This window comes from Vombatus ursinus, unplaced genomic scaffold (assembly GCF_900497805.2).
Source record: "Vombatus ursinus unplaced genomic scaffold, bare-nosed wombat genome assembly UNPS02005659.1, whole genome shotgun sequence".
NCBI lineage: Eukaryota > Metazoa > Chordata > Mammalia > Diprotodontia > Vombatidae > Vombatus > Vombatus ursinus.
Window position 1 is genome coordinate 25210971 of NW_020945437.1, and position 12490 is coordinate 25223460.

At 43.5% G+C, this 12490-nt stretch overlaps 1 protein-coding gene across 2 annotated transcripts in view; it reads right to left on the reverse strand.

The window, feature by feature from the left end:
- The window catches only part of P2RY2 (purinergic receptor P2Y2), a 57102-nt gene that overhangs the window by 20692 nt on the left and 23920 nt on the right, over positions 1–12490 (reverse strand). The window contains exon 1 of one of the 2 annotated variants that reach the window (XM_027848225.1): positions 5142–5200. The exons of the other annotated variant lie outside the window; for it this stretch is intronic. The gene's annotated coding sequence lies outside the window, so the exon portion shown is untranslated. Of the gene's footprint in view, positions 1–5141; positions 5201–12490 lie in introns of those variants that run through there. 2 annotated transcript variants of the gene reach the window in all.

The window sequence follows — 12490 nt, forward strand, 5'->3', positions numbered from 1 at the left end:
GTTGTGAGAATGATATGAAATGAGGGGGAAGAGAGGGAGACAAGCATTTATATAGCACCTACTCTGTGCCAGGCGCTGTCCAAATGCTTTACAAATAGCTCCTTTGATATTTGTTTCTCAGACGGTATTCAGGTGGTGCACATAAAGTGTCCAGTCTGGAGTCAGGAAAACTCAAGTTCAAAGTTGGCCTCTGATGCTTCCTAGCTGAGTGAACCTGGGCAAGTTAACCTCTATTTGCCTACTCTACTCATCCATAAAAATGTGGGTTATTGTGAGGATCAAATGAAATAATAATTGTAAAGTGCTCACAGCTCAGTGCCTGGCACTTAATAAGTGCTATATGAATAGTAACTTATTAGGTTTCTAAAATGCTCTGCAAACCTTTTAAAGCATAATACCAACCCTAGCTATTATTATTTCTATGATCCTGTGATTGATCTGCATTATTATTATCATCATTATTAAATTACAAATTCCACCCTCTTTTGGTTGATGATTTTGAAGGGCTCCCTCCATCTGGGGTTAGGCTTGGGGTTAAGGAATCAAGGTTAAGCCTGGAGCTGAAGTCCTCCCAGAGAACACATCACCCAGCCTACTACAGGTGTGGGAGATGCAGAGCCAGTGATCAGGAGCTAACTGCTGAGTTAGAGAGCCCTCCCTCACTTACCTGCCCACCAGGCTAGCTTTTGATGCTGACGTCCAGGGGCCTGTTCAGGCCTCCCCTCTCATGAATACACATGTCCTGACCAGGGCTTCAGGGAATTGGTTGGAAACCAGAAAAACAGGTCCCCCTGCTTGATGGGCGGCTGCCACTGGCATTCTAAGAAGTCAGGACCCAGCCCTTTCTCTAAAGTCCCCGGCTCCTTATAAAGACATCAGGAGTAACAGTGGCAGAGGGATGGCCCCAAAGCCACTCAGAGCCTCCACAACCATACCAGTGATTCAAAGAGCTTTGGGCCGGGATGGGGGAGACCTGGGTTCTAATCCTATCTCTGACAACAACTCTCTGTGTGACTTTGGGATAAGTCTTTTTCCCCTTCTAGGACTCAGTTTCCTTTGCTGTTTATTAAAATGTGGTTCATTTTAATTGAGAGAGCTGTCATGATTCTAGATGACTGATAATGAAATTTGTTGCCTATCTCCTTTCAGGGAGGCCATTGACTGGACACCAAAGGAAACAAACATTTTCTGATGTGGCCAATATGCAAGTCTACTTTGCTTGACTGTGAATATTTATTACAAGGGTATTGTTTTCATTTTTTTTCCAGTTTGAGGGAGGTTTATAAGGGGGTAGATAAAAGGGGAGGGTGGCCAAAAGAAAGATAAAGAAAAGAAAATAGGATCATTGAAGCTTTTTTTCCCAAATGTACAGAAGAACATGGAAGAATCAGAAACAAGCAAGAAAACAATGAAATTTAGATGTTAACTTTACTATTTTCTTAAATAGAAAAGCAACCTGTACATAATCCATTTTTTTAATACAATCCTTTTTCTGTTCCACTGTGTACAGTTAAGTACAATTTAAAAAAATTTAAGATTCAGAAAAATAAAATGAGAGGGTTAGAGAGAAATTCTAACTCACCTAGATCCTCAGAACTAAATCAATGCCCTTTGACACTTTGTGAAGATAGGCCCAGATGACAACAGTGAAAAATATGAGAGAGAAAAAAAAAGGCTCAGGATCAATTAACAAAAGAAGTCCAAGGTTTAGGGGCTTCTCAGAAACCTCATAAATGCATTCTTCAAGACCCAATCAACAATCATTTATTAAGGTCCCACAGTGTTCAAGATACTGTGCTAGGTAATCTGGATAGAAAGATGAAATGTTCCCTGCCTTCAGATAGCTTACATTCTATTGGGGAAACAACATGTGAACAGATGAGTAAATATAGTACAGATACTAGAAACTTAGATTTAGGGGTAAGGAGAAGAAAGAAGCAGAAATCAGGGGAAATCAAGAGAGGTCTCATGCGCTAGGGATTCTAAGAGGCAGGGACGAGGAAGGGAGTGCATTCCAGGAGGCAGGACAGTTCTTTTTTCTCAGGGCCTGTCTCCTCACCCGAGATTGGAGATCAGATAACCTCTAAGGTTCCTTGTACCTTCAAATCTTTGATCTTAAGATTTCTCCTTCTCCTAGCCCTCCCCTCTCCAACCCCCAAACCACAGGAAAAGACCCCAGGCACTTCCCAAGTCTCAAATATCTGCATAACAATGAACAAGCTACTCTTTTCTGTAAGGCATTTAAGGCCCACCCAAAGCAATGGCTATTCTACCCAGCCAAACAGACAATTCCTGCTTCCCCAGCACATTCCCGGAATCTTCCCCACCTCCCCCAAGCTTTGATTTACACCAAAGTCCAGGATTCCCTTTCACCTACTCCAAACCCTCTTCCCCCACTGCTATCTATAGAAATTCCATCCATCCTACAAGGCCACAAAAGGCAGAGTAAACCCCCACTCCAACCCTCAGTTTTCTCTTCTCTGAGACAGGTACAATTAATTATCTTTGCACTATCTACCTCAGAGGTATATTGGAACCAAACTATATAATAAAGAAAACTATTACTGAGGTTCAGCTCAACTCCAACTCTACCTTATCCCCTCCCCCAGTCTTCTTTTCATAATATCCATACCTCAATCTTGTGGGCCCTTAACCTTAGCATACCCTAATCTTGTGAGTATGCCTGTCTCTGTCAGATCACTGTGCTTGGCTGTGAGCTCCCCAGAAGGTTCCCTGCTCTTCCTCTGTGTCCCCCTTACTTAGAACTCCTTGAAGGCAGGCATGGTTCTGCTTCTGTCTAGGGCTACTGTATCGGTGCCAATAGTCTTCATGAGGGCTTGTGGTTCACTCGTGTCCTGACTCTTCACGACCCTATTTGAGATTTTCTTGACAAAGATACTGGAGTGGTTTGCCATTTGCTTCTCCAGCTCATTTGACAGATGAGGAAACTGAGGTAAACAGGGTGAAGTGACTTGCCCAGGGTCATACAACTAGTAAATGTCTAAGGCCAGATCTGAACTGAGGAAGATGAGTCTTTCTGACTCCAGGCCCAGCTCTCTCTATCCACTGCACCATCTAGTAAGTGTTAACTGGAACTCAAATCCACCATAAGGCACTATAGGGAAACAAAAATGAGTAAGACATAGTTCCTACCTTAAAGAACTTTTTAAAAAAATTTCTCACAAGTAATAAATGACAGGAATAGGATTTGATCTCATGTCTCATGCAGACATTAGCCAAAGCTGCTTCCCTCATCCCTTTCTGTCACTAACCTACCCCCCTCTCCAGGCCCAGTCTCAGCCCCTGGGCTCCAGGCCCAAATCCAGGCTGCTGAGGGGCAACAGGAGGCCTAGCACTGACCAGGGAACAGATGGTGGAGCAATGGGTGGCAGGCGAGCAGGGCCATGTGGGACATTTGCCAAATCTCAGTCTCAGGCACAGTCATAGAATCTCAGGGTTGGAAGAGAATTCAGAGGGTACCCAGTCCAAGCTTTACCTGAACCGGGCTATGCTCCAGCAAAGAGACCTGATCTTCATCTGTTCTCTGATTCAGAGAGACCAATGATAATGATGGCAGGAGGACTCCCCTGCCAATGGGCTAAGGCAAATCATGGAGTGCTTGCTAGAAGATGTAACTAGAGTGGGACAACTGAGGCTGTGCCCAGGGCGCTGATATTTGAGGAAAGAGAAGTACTTCCTTCTGGTGGTCCTCATATGCCCAGGCCAAACCCGGGCCAGCCTCCACCCCCTAAGCTTGTAGACTCCTGTGATATCACCAACAAGTGATCATTTAGTCTCCACTCAAAGGCCTCCAACGATAAGGAACCCATGACCTCCCAAAATAGTTTATTCCTCTTTAGGACAGTTTTATTAGGAAGTTGTTTCTTTTTTGAGGGGAAGGGGAAGAGGCAATGGAAGTGACTTGCTCAGGGTCACACAGCTAGTAAGTATTTGGAGCTAGATTTAAACTCTGGTCCTTCTGATTTCAAGGCCAGTGCACTAACCACTGTGCCCCATCTCATCGGCCCTAGCTGGTTCTTACACTGACCTGAAAACTCTCTCTGCAGCTTCTCATGGCCAGATGGAACACTGGAATCAGAGGAGACCCAGCTTGAAATCCCAGCTTTTCTTCTTTTGACCTGTGTAACCTGGTCCAATCACTTAACCTTTCTGAGCCTCAGTTTTCCCATCTGTCAAATATAGGGGTTGAACTTTCAATTCTATTTCCTACTAACTACAAGTCTTATCTCTTTTCCAAAGCCAGCCTTTCAGGTATGTAAATACAGTGATCAAGTCTCCCTAGTTCTTTGCTCAGAGGACCAAACATCCCCAGAGGGGAAAAATTCTTCCCTTCCCCCTCTCTCCTCTTTAGCCATCTCAATTTTCTCACCCCTGTCTTTGGACTCTCCACCCCCACAGGTCTCCTATTCCTCTCCCTACTCCTAAAGGGATCCAATGGGCCCTCTCCCAGCCAGGGCAACGCTGGACTTGGTAGAGGGTCTGGAGAAGCCTGTACCGTGAGGACAAGAGTAACCAGGGAAAAGAGCTGGGTGGCTTTGAGCCGCAAGATCTTTGGGTCTTGTGGCAGGACAGCCTCTCTCCTGGGTTAGTGAAATGCCCAAAACAGAACTTCCCATGCCAGGTGCCCAATGACCTGGATGAAATCAGGCAGTGAGAAAAATGAAAATGAGGTGGCAGAGTTAATGGAAGTCTTGGGGGCAAGTCTCGAAGGAACCCAACTGAAAAACTAACTTCTGGAAAATCAGTGGACATCAATGTGGGGGATGGGGTGGTTAAAAGGAATTGTGCAGCAAGACTAATGGAAATAAGGCAAGAGGTCTCCTAGGCAATCAGGCAGTGGGGCTAATGGAAATATGAGGTGGCTGAACTAATGGAAGGAAGGTGCTGGAGCTATTATTACGGGCTGCCAGGGATAACAGAAATGGCCTCTTGGGGATAATGGGAGTCCAGCATTTGCCTAAAAGGAAATTGGACTGCTGGACTAAGAAGTGGATTCTCCTCGGGAACTCAGAGTTCATAGAAACAGATCATTCCTCGGGATCTAGAAGAACCTTACATTTCTTTCTTTAAAAAAAAACACAATTTTTTTCAGTGATCTATTTTGTTTTTATAGTACCTACCTTTCTCCTTAGGGAAGCTGGGCAGCACAGTGGATAGAGCACCAGGCCCAGAGTCAGGAAGATTCTTCTTCCTCAGTTCAAATCTGGCCTCAGATACTTTCTAGCTGTGTGACTCTGGGCAAGTCACATCACTGTTTGCCCCAGTTTCCTCATCTGTCAAATGAGCTGGAGAAGGAAATGGCAAACCACTCTAGCTATGCCAAAAACAAACAAACAAACCCAAATGGGGTCACAAAGACTCTGACACTATTGAAAATGACTCAACAACATTTCCCTTTGTAGCTGTCTCCCCCAGAAAGCCAACCCTCATAACAAAGATTTTTTTTAAAGAGGAAGAGAAAACAAAATTCAGGAAAACCAATCCACGCATTGAAAAAAATCTGTTGTTATAGGCAATGTTCCATAGTCACAGACTCTCACCTCTCCAAAGAAGTGTAGGAATGTGTCTTTTCATATCTTTTCTTTGGAGCCATGCTTGGGCTTCTTTATAATTTTGTAACATTCAGTTTCAACTGCCTTGTAGTTGCTGTTCTTTTCATTTCCATCATTATGGTTACTGTGTATATTGTTTTCCCAGTTCTGCTTATTTTACTTTGTATCAGTTCATCTAAGTCTTTTCACAATTCTCCGTATTCACTCAAGACTCCATAAGGTCTAGCACTAATTTACCTCCCTGGCTTAATTTCCCCTAGCACCCATTCACATCCATTACCTTGCTTGTTGTTAAAATTATCCGCAAGGATGCAAAACTATTGTGCTGTAAGAAATGATGAACAAGATGGCTTCAGAAAAACCTGAGAAGACTTTTATGAACTGATGCAAAGTGAAGTAATCAAAACCAGGAGAACATTATACACAGTAACAGCAATATTGTATGATGATCAACTGTGAATGACAGCTATTTTCAGAAATACAATGATCAAAGAATTCTGAAGGACTTATGATGAAAAAAATATACACCTACAGAGAAAAGAATCGATGGAGTCTGAATATAGATCAAAACATTTTTTTCACTTTATTTTTCTTTTTAGTCTGTGTTTTCTTCTGTAACATGGCTAATATAACATGTTCTGCATGATTGAACATGTATAACCTATAACAAATTGTATAACCTATAAAAATGAGGGAGTGGGAAAGAAAATTTGGAACTCAAAATTTTTTTTAATGAACCATTAAAAACTGTCTTTACATGTAACTGGGGGAAAAATAAAATATTATTTTAAAAAATGAAATAAAAAAGGAATCATCCACAAGGGTAGATCAAGGCAGGCATCCCTGTCCCCATTTTATACATGACGAAGTTGAGGCTCTTTTTAGAGGTACTTGTGGAGATAAAGTCATAGAAAACTAGAGCTGAAGGGACCTTAGAGCATAGATTGTCAGGGCTGGAAGGATCCTTGAAATATAAACTTGAGAATTTAATGCAACAAATGTTAACTGCCCAATATGTACTAGGTACATGCTGGGTCCTGAAGCTGCAAAAACAAAACAGACTTTGATCTCATAGAGTTTATTCCCTACTGAGGAATCCAACATGTGCAGAAATAAATTATGATAGAAGTTAATTGAAGACAGAGTAGCAGGAAAGGCTTCAAAGAGGAGGTGGCACCCAGCTGCTACTTAGAGGAAAATAAAAAAAAAATCTGAAGCAAAGATAAAGAAGGGATACATTCCAGGTATGAGGGATAACATACTAATTCTTAGAGTATGAGAAAGGGAAAACAAAAATATGAAATATTAATCAAACAACAGATGAGTCGTATTATAGAAACATAGATTTAGAGCTTAGAGTTTATATAGTTTAATCCTCTCACTTTACAAATGAGGAAACTGAGGCCTAGAGAGATTTAATGATTTGTCCAAGGCCACCAACATCATCAGTGACAAGGCCAGGATTTGAACCCAGGACATCTGACTCCAGGTCCAGGCTGAGACATTTATATTTTATCTTCGATGCAATAAATAGGAAGTCCTTGAAACTTTTTGAGTAAGGAGTAACAATCCAGTACAAAAATCACCTAGTGATCACCTGCTGTGCACAATACTTTATGTTAGCCATCCTCTAAGGATACAGGGGAAAAAAACTAAAATAATCCCTGCCCTCTGGGAGTTTATGTTCTACTAGACAAACTTTTTAAAGATGCACAAAGTACTTTCTACATATTAGGTCTTTTGAACCTCCCAACGACCTTGGTACCTCAACAACATAGGTACCTCAGGCATTATTATTGCCAATTTACAGACAAGAAAACTGAGGTTGGGAGATTGTGACTTCCCTCCTCTCATACTTGGTTCAGGCCCTCCTTTCATCGAGCCTATTACAATGGCCTCCAAATTGGCCTCCCTGCCTCAAGTCTCTCTCTACTTCAACCCATCCTCCTCACTGCTGCTAATGATTTTTTCTCAAGCAACAGATCCTCTACTCGAGTGGCTCCCTCTTACCTCTAGGATCAAATACAAATTTCTCTTCCTGGCATTCAAAGCCCTTTACAAGCTGACCCATTCCAAACTTTCCAATCTTTCTATACATTATTCTGCCTCCATACACTCTACAGCAGTAGTGTCAAACTCAAGAGAAGTCGGGGACTTCTAATCCATACATAAGGATCCCAGGGCCTGCACACTGACTTGTTGGGGGTGAGGGGGAGCCACCTCTGCTCTACAGTTCAACTATATTGAACTCATCGTTGTTTCTCTCACATGATGCCACCATCTCCATACTTTTGCACAAGCAAGGCGCCATGCCTGGAAAGCTTTCCATCCTCATCTCAACCTCTTGGATTTCCTGGAATCCTCTAAGAACTTCTACATCTAGCCTTTCCTGATCCCACCCCCACTCTCTCCTAGGACCCTCCATCCCCAAACTATCTGGAATTCATTTTGTAGCTAGTCTGAATCTACTTAATACATACATGTACATGTTGTCTCCCCTGGTTAGACTGATTCCCAGGTCTCCAGGCTCCTGGCCAAGGGCACCTCCTATTATCCCACACTGCCCACCTGTGCCTGAATGGTCTTTTTATCTACTCCAGTGCTTCCAGGTTCAGGGGCAGAAACAAGGAGGGGGGGGCCCTCCCCATCTAGGCTTCACACACTGTCCCTAGCCCATGGAGAGCCCTGGCCTGGGCTGAGAGGTGGAGACTGGCATCAGCTGGCTCAGGAATGTGCCAGGCCTTGTCAATCAGGATGGAGAAGCCTGACCCAAGCAGGCATGAGGACTGAATGGTGCTAGATGAGAAGTTGAAATTGCAGGCCCTTTGAGATGGGAAGCCCAGTAAGAGTCAGCTAAGGTTCAAACAAAGGTGCACCCCAAGGACAAGGCACAGAGAAGGGGAAAAGAGGGAGGAGCAGGACAGGAGGAAATCCACAGGAATTAAATCAAGGGAAGAGAGAAGCATAACAACTGATTTGACAGAGCTGGCCCTGGACTCTGGAAGACCTGGTTCCTGCCTCACCTCTGACTATGTGGCTCTAGGTAGATCCCTTAATCTCTTAATGCCCCCAGGCAACCTCGAGGATTAAAAGTGGCAAAGAAGGTACCCATCTGAACTGATGCAAGGAGCTTCCTACACCCATGAGATCACACACAGATCTGATCCAAGCAAGAGGCTTTAGTGGAAGGAACACTGGGTTTGAAGTCAAGAGCACTGGGTTCTAATCATGGCTCTATTATTTACTACCTACATGACAACAGGAAAGCCCTGGAGTCCTCTTTGGGTCTCAGTTTCCCCATCTGAAGAATAGGGGGTGGGGGAAGAGATGGGCTTTTTGATTCATCTCTAAGGTCCCTTCTGGCTCCAATTCTTCTATTCCTAAGACTTAAATTCCAGTCACTGATGTACCACTGCTAACAAACTCCTTCCCTTCCCAGATCCTCACTTTCCTTATTTGTCAAGTGTGGATAGTAATAAACCTCACACCACCCTGTCACAAGGTTGTGAGGAAGTCACTTTATAAACTTTGAAACAATATAGAAATGGGAGCTATTGTTAGGGGTTGGGCAAGAATTGTGTCACGGGAGAAACAAGGATCAGGGAATTTTTAGTCCAGTGTGGAGAACCATAGAATCATAGATTTAGAGCTGGAAGGGATGTCAGAGGCCACTGAATGCACCTTTGCCTCATATTACAGATGAAGAAACTGAAACACAGAAAGGGTAAGAGACTTGCCCAGAGTTGTACAACTAGCACATGTATGAGGCAGGATTCAAACTCGGGTCTTCCTGACTCCAGATTCATTATGATGGCGGGGGCCCCCACAAGGGGAGAAAGTGAAGGAATACTATAAAGTAACTGCCTTCCAAGGTCTCCAGGGCTATTCAGAGGCAAAGGGCCCAGAGGCCAAGTCTAATGTGGCTCTGGGGCCAGAACAAGGAAGTCACAAAGGAGTTTTGGCTCAACCCCAGAATTTCCTAATAAAAAGAATCACAGAATCTCAGAGTCAAGGCACCTCAAAGGACACATACCTAATTTGGACCTCTATAAGATTTCCAACAAGTGGTCAGTCGTCCAACCATTTGCTGGAAGACCAGAAGTGACAGAGGAAACTCACTTCCCTCTCCCTGCCTCCAGGCAGCCCACTCTCTTTGGGACAACCAGAATTATTAGGAAGCTTTTTTCCCCATAGAGCCTCCGCCTGGCTGGCTCTCTGCTCCTTCCCTGCTTTGTTCCTCATTTGGTCTTTGTGGTTTCTTTCTTTCTTTTCTCTCCACATAGGGTATCACACCCTTAACAGCCAGTGCTCTGCCCAAAGGCAAAGTAAATTTTAATCTCAGAAACTCTTTTTGTTTTGTTTTTTTTTCTCTTAAAGACCAGCCCTAACCCCACATCACTCTGGTCCCAAACCAAGCCTTACTTGGTCACGGATTGGGCCCTGATCCGCTCAGAACGAATGTAAATAACAATTGTTTCCGTTTTGGCCAGAAACCCTGAGGGTTTTCCCCTAGCAGATTTTTAAGAGGCCATGCTCTGCCTCATTTCTAATTAAGCCTTAATCACTGAATGGGCCTTGCTTCAGTCAAACTGAGACTTGTTAAAGACCTTAGCCATCTCCAGTTGTCCTGATCTCTATCTGGCCTCTGGACCCAGATAGCTCCGGAGGAGAAAGTGAGGCTGGTGACTTTGCACAGCCCTCCTTCACTCAAATCCAACTTACTTGTATGTGGATCGAGAATGAAGGACAAACCACAGCAAGCAGAACAGGTCTGTTCTCTCCTTCCCAGGACAGCCCTTCTTCAGATATCTGAAGTCAGTGATCATTCTCCCCAGTGCCTGCCCTTTCCTACACTACACCTCCCTGATTGGGGCCATCAGTCCTCCAATGTTCACCAGGCTCCTCACCATCTGTCCAACATCTTCCAGTCTGCCAACAATCTTCCTAAGATATCAGACCTGGACCTGAACACAAGATTCTGGACCTCATCTGAACCAGGAAGAGTGTAGGCAGAATTCTTTCTAGTACTAAGGCAGCCTAAAATTGAGTTCCCTTCTCTGGCTGTCAAAACCACTGAGTCACATCAACGGTGCAATTCAATTCCTTATTTTCTTCATGTAAATTAAATCAATTTAATCCAACAAACATTTATTAAGCACCACCTTCTATGGGAAAACTTTCCCGATCCCCCTTAATTCTAGTGCTTTTCCTCTGCTGATAATCTCCGATTAACCTTGTCTGTAGCTTGTTTATACATAGTTATGTGCAGGTTGTTTCCCCATTAGACTGTGAGCTTCTTGAGAGAAGGGACTGTTACCTTTCTTCACCTCCCCAGTGTTTAGCTCTATGAGCCTGTCACATAGGTGCCTAATAAATGTTTGATTGATTACTGTGTGCCAAGTACTGTGCTAAGGGCTGGGAATATAAAGACAAAAATGAAATATTCCCTGCCCTTGAGGAGCTTATATTCTACTGACAGAAACAACATATACACAGATAAGTAAATGTAAAATATGTGTACAAAGTAAACACAAAAGAATGTTTGGGAAAGGGGAGGGGCACTTAGAGTACTGACTCAAGACTCAGAGGATCAAATTCCACCTGTAGGACCTTGGAAAAGTCTTTAACCTCCCTGGACCTCAGTTTCCTCATCTGTAAAATGAAGGGGTTGGACTACATGGCCTTTAAGGTCCCTGAGCCAAGAACTCAGAGTCAAAAAGAACTGAGTTTAAATGTGTCTGCCTCAGACACTTCGGTGTGACCCTGAGCAAGTCACCTAACTTCTTTCAGCCTCAGTTTCATCATCTGTCAATGGGGGTAATAATAGCCCCTTCTTCACAGGGTTGTCAAGAGGATAAACTAGATGACATATGTAAAACACTTTGCAAACCTAAATGTGCCATATAAACTCTAGTTATTATTATTTATCATACTATGAACTGGGGGGATTGGGAAAGGCATCTTGGAGAAAAGGGTACCTGAGCTGACCCTTAAAGGAGCCCAGGAATTACAAGTAACAGAAATGAGAAGGGAGGGCATACCAAGCATGAGAGATGGCCTGGGCAAAGGCATGGAGAAGGGACATGAAATATCCAGTCCAGAAACTCTTTATCTGAAGCTCCTGAGATAGGCACTGCATCTCAACCTGGTCATATTTCCCTTCACTGTCTCCAAGATGCTTGAGGGCTTTTCCCATACCTTCCTCCATCCTAATCAACCAACAAGGATTAAGTGACTCCTATGTTCCAGGCACTTTGCTAGGTGCTGAGGATACTCCAAGTGTCATACTTCACATTTATCCTTATTAGATTCGTATTTGATTAGATTGGCTAGCGTGATAGGCTCTCATGGCATCTCCCCTGAAGCCTTCACTGATAAGACCAGTCAGAGCCTATAACCTACCGTCATAGCATGTCAGAGTCCAAGGAAACTCCCCACCATGATGAAGCATTGAAGAGAACACTATTACAGTTTAATAACACTTGTAATTATCAGCTTACTGGGCTCACAGTTTATAGAACACTTTCACATCTGTCCTCCTTTGCTGTAGAGGGCAGGGCAGGGCAGGCACTTTCCTTACTAAAAAAACTTTCCTTCTAAGAGAAAACTGAGACCCAGAGATGGAAAGGGACTTAGCCAAGGTCACATAGCTAACAACAACCACAGTAATGATGACAATGACTATATAACAATATCCCTTCTACCTCTAAATCTATGATTCTATGATCCAATGCTGAGAGGGAGATGCATTGTGAAGATAGCGAATGTAAAGCATTCTGCAAACCATAAAACACTACATAAATGTCAGCTCATAATTATCCTGCAGTCAGCAGGCCTCTTTCTTTCCTCCATCCTTCTATTTGCTTTCTTGCTGAGCTCAAACATATTTATAGAGCAATAGAGGTGTGCTGGTAAAT